General features: G+C 43.9%; 1 long non-coding RNA gene across 1 annotated transcript; it reads left to right on the top strand.

The window, feature by feature from the left end:
• Positions 1-2350: 2350 nt before the first annotated feature.
• LOC119288767 lies at positions 2351-4504 on the top strand. Its single transcript, XR_005141275.1, has 4 exons — positions 2351-2745; positions 2871-2949; positions 4063-4165; positions 4249-4504. It is a non-coding gene; the product is annotated as an uncharacterized LOC119288767 (long non-coding RNA).
• Positions 4505-4740: the final 236 nt, after the last annotated feature.

Raw genomic sequence — 4740 nt, 5'->3', positions numbered from 1 at the left:
TAGACATTATTATCGATGTTTATTAAAATTGGATATGAAAAATGGTTTAAAATGACACATGAAGCAGGTTGTGCCCCTTTTATCGCCCGGTGCAACATGCGGGCATTTGTACTAGTCTATCCCTAATAATAAAGTACGAATTGACTCCGTGAGTTCACCGTCACAATACGCTTCTTCCCGTGATTTTACACTTTTAGTTTGAATTTAAAACATATTCGAGGTGGTACTAAAGGGTGATTGCTTCTGATCGTCCATCGCTTCGTTTCTTCCTAAGATGCGTTTGATTTCCTGGTACGTCGCCAGGTTGGGCTGCCGCCTCGCTTCTTCCTGTCGCTCAGATGGGCCTGGCAGGGCCTGCACCCATGGTAAAAGTTATGTGATAATCAAACGCACCCTTTCATACTATCATCAGAAGATTCTAATCAAGGTAGCCTGGAATAGTACCACCTTGCTTCATTGAAAGAATTCTCCCCAATTTAAATACGTTTCCAGGTTGTCTGCAATATCAACCGGTCTCCTCAGGAATCAACAAACAGACATGAGAATTGTGCACACACGATAAGAAAGAAATGGGACGGCTCGGTGGGCAAGGAGGAGGCCAACAACGAGAACACACAAAAGGAGGAGCCAGACGGTCCATGGCGCTCCGATGGTGCGCGGATCAGAAAGAAGACAGAGATGAGGGATCAGAGAGAAGAGAAAAGGGAGGGGGGAGCTCACTCACCTCGCCGACGAGCGCAACGGCAACGAAGGGTGTGAATGGAACAAAGAAAGAAGAGCTTGGTAGTTGCGGCTGGTCGGACACCCGCGGCCGCGCACTCCCGCATCTCGCAGGGCGTCCTCCCTGGCTCCCAGCGCGAAGCTGCCGCAGCTGTGTTGCCGGCTTGCTGCTGGTCGGACACCGGCGGCCGCCCACTCTTCCAGGGAGTCATGGTGATGAATCCAGGTCCACCAAGATTAATCGGAACTACAGTACTATACAAATCGTCCAGCGCATGGCCAATGTGAAGGCAAGTGGAAGACCACTTAAATGGACCTAGAGTTTCTACACCCAGGTCCTGGTGTGAACGGTAAGATAAATTTTTTTCAAAAAATTGATTTTTTTGGCATCCTTTTATAAGTTTGTTGTGCATGCAAAATTTCATCGCAAAATCACATTGGTGGAAGGCCTCGTAAAAAATGAAATTGGTGCTCTAAAAATATTACTTGTAGAATTGGTTTTGTTTTTTATATGACTTCCACCAATGTAATTTCGCGATGAAATTTTGCATGCAAAACAAATATTTGTGAAAGTATGACATAAAAAAAGTTCAGTTTTTTTTGATTTTTTTTCTATTTTACTGTACACACAAGGAGCAAGGGCCAGCATTAGCTCCAGAATTAGTTCAGGGTATCAAATTCTGGTCCAATGAATTTTGCTTTTTAAGTTTCAAGTTCCTAAATAAACATTAGCTCAGGGTATGGACCTGATTGAAAGGATTCTAATACGCAATATGCACTCGCAATTTCCTAGAGGGAATGTCGACCTCAACCGTATGGCAGGAGCTTTGCGTAAAATCATTCATCTTTGATCTAATCGGTACTTCAATAAAATACAAAAAATTATTCAATACTCTATCCATGAATTGGTATTCCGGTTCGTACTTCTTTTAAACGGCTTGCCTATTGACACTAACTATGTGTCCATTTTGTATGGCGAAGTCATATGTACGATATCTAAGTTCAATCACAAGTTCTCGTACGCGACATTGCCTCACAACCAAGCTCATCGGCTTGGAATTGAAAGACGTGAATAGTTGGACCACATGGCCATCGTCGATGATGGTGGCGTACAGAAGTGGCAACACGAATGGATTGCTTGACGCATACGAAAATTTTGTCCTCCCGTTGCAACGCACGGGCTCTTTTTGCTAGTCTATCTTTATAATAATAATAATAATAATAATAATAATAATAATAATAATAATAATAATAATAATAATATTAATAAAGCACGGATTGACTCCGTGGATTTACCGTCACAATACGCTTTCTTTCTGTGAATTTATGCTTTCAATTTGAATTTAAAACATATACGCGAGGTGGTACTAATAAAGCAGCTATTGCCTCGTAATAAGACTATACGCAAACCGGTACGACGAGAGAAAAGAAGAAGAAAAATAACGCAGCCGCTCACACGACCTTGCCTCCCAGCCCCATCTCCACTCCGGCGCGCAGCCTCCTCCGCCCCGCCCCGCGTGCCTCCCCCCTCCCCCTCCCCCACGGCGCACCCCTTGCCGCGCGCCGCCGGCCCACACCCCCTATCGCGCGGCGGCGCCGCCTATCCCGCCGGTGCGCCTACCCCTCCCCCACGTGCCCCAACAGGCCAACACCGGTGGCCTTCCACTGCCCGGCGACCCCGCGGCCATCATCGTGCAGACGTGCAAACAATGTCCGTGGCCTTCATGAACGAGCTGACCCTGGTGTCGTGCGTCGTATCTAAGCTTCCGGAGTTGCCGTCGTCGCTCACGCTCGACCTGCTCGACACCCTCCTCAAATCCGCTGCCATCGCTTCATTAAGGCCGCTCTTCTCCCCTCGTGGACCCCATATCCCATTGGTCCCCTAGCCAGTTGCTGGCAGGCTGTCGACGGCGACCAACGCCACCGCCGCCTCATTCTGATTCAACCACTGATCGATCCAATCTTCCACTGCAGAAAAGCACCAACAAGCATTGGATACGCCCTCGCCTGGTGATATCGCTGGAGGTATAAGGGCACGATCTTACGGCTCTCTAGGCGGCGGTGGCTAAAAAATGCATCTCCTCCTGTTGTTGTGCTGCTCTCTGTTCTCTGTCATCTTATCTTTGGTTTTTGTTGTGCTATATGTGCAGGTGTTGTGAGACAGGAAGTGTGATTAGAATCGACAAGAAGCAGCGACCATCTCCCTTACATGGATTTGCAGCGGCCAAAGTACTCTCTTAACTCTTTATTTTCCTAACTATTCATACATGTTGTTCCAAATTAGGTGCGCCCTTTCCATGAGCTTTTTCCCATAACCTGTTTGATGTTATGCGTATTAGGGATCGAAATACATTTTAATTTTCTCGTGAAACTCTTACTATACGAGAATGCTCAGCTCATGGACCGACTTGAGGTAGCTCGCATAGCAGATCATCTCATCGCTGCCCCAAGCTCGTCCACAGTGCTGCCTCGAGCTTCCTCCATGGGACGCCATCGCTATTGCTACACCATGGTCACCGGCTGACTGCCCGGCCTCTACTTCTTCCAGCCTGTTGAATAATCAATTCGCTTGATCGCAAATAGAATTCATGATGGTTCTAATGAGGCTAAATACTTGTTTGAAGAGAATGCTAGGGTTGTATGGCAGCACCCAAAGGAGCAGTTTATGGCGCTGGAATTTTGATTCAGTCTGTAGTAGATGATAAATATTAGTGCCCACTTCCTCTGCTATAATCAGATTTTTTACAGAACACTAATAGCTCGTTTCATTGAACAGATCTAGCATGGTTTGGTGTTTATCTAATAGTTAGTTTGATGATATGCCTTTGAGAAACAATAGGCATTGTCTTCTGGAATGTTGTTGTTTTCACAATAATAAGTTTGATAGCGTTCATAATATTACTCGAAACACGCTTATTAAGCAAATTACAAGGGAAATTAAGAATCTCCAGGATAACTTTGGTTGATGTTTTAGATATAAATTCAAAGGTTAATGTTAAGTCGTCGGATCCTGCATGTTCTTATGTGACACCCTTTCCATACATATATTGCATCACACTGTTTTGTATGACTACACAAGCACTGTAATGGGCTCAACATGCCACCAGAATGATCTGGCATACTTTACCATCTCATTAGTAATTCAAGTTACTCCAATAGATTGGTCCATTCAGTTACTCAACTTGTGTATGAATTTTTCTAAGCATATATTACTGTCAATTTTACTAACATGCCTACACTGTTGTTACTCCTCTTTTTTCTCAATTAGTTGTGCACCAGTTGTTGTTTAGGTCAATAATTTCATCTCAACTCTTATTCAAATTGAATTCTTACTTACTCTAGGTGAGCTTATTGAATCTTGAGATGGAAAAGATTGTACTTGCAGCAACACCGCCTGCATCTTGACCGATGCCCCCATCACGATGATCAACATGGCCTATTCCAGGTGATCAGAGGAACTCAACGTCTGTTTTATTGTTCATACCAATTACTGATCTATTTCAAAATGATATTGTCTCATGGTACTAGGTTATCAAATATAATCTTCACCATGGCCGAAGGTAAATTTGTTCAGGATATTAGTTTGTTTCATCCACCAAGATAAACAACAGGTGGCATATGGTGATGAGATAGGCTTCTTCAGCTCTTTATTTGGCAGTTCTCTTCTCGAATCCCCTCTCTTTTCAATGTTGTCCAGAAATTTCAGCAACACAACTTTGTCATCTTGCCAGGCAATCATGCTAATTGAGAAAGAAGTGGTATCCAGGACTATGTATTGTACTACTCACAAAAATATATTTATCTCTTTCTGGTCTGCGCTAGCTATTTCTTTAAACGACATTCTGACAGTACGTGCAAAAGGATGATACCCATACAGAATAAATTTCTCTTTTGTAGCTTCGAATTTTTGTCTTCTATGGGTTACAAACCAAAGCTTTCTCGCGTATACTTTGGTGCTCCGGTTAAAGATGGAAAGCTACAACATACTGTGATGAGTAACCATCGGTTGGTGAATCCATT

The sequence above is a fragment of the Triticum dicoccoides genome, chromosome 4A, assembly GCF_002162155.2.
Source record: "Triticum dicoccoides isolate Atlit2015 ecotype Zavitan chromosome 4A, WEW_v2.0, whole genome shotgun sequence".
NCBI lineage: Eukaryota > Viridiplantae > Streptophyta > Magnoliopsida > Poales > Poaceae > Triticum > Triticum dicoccoides.
This window is presented reverse-complemented; position numbering and strand designations above follow the sequence as displayed.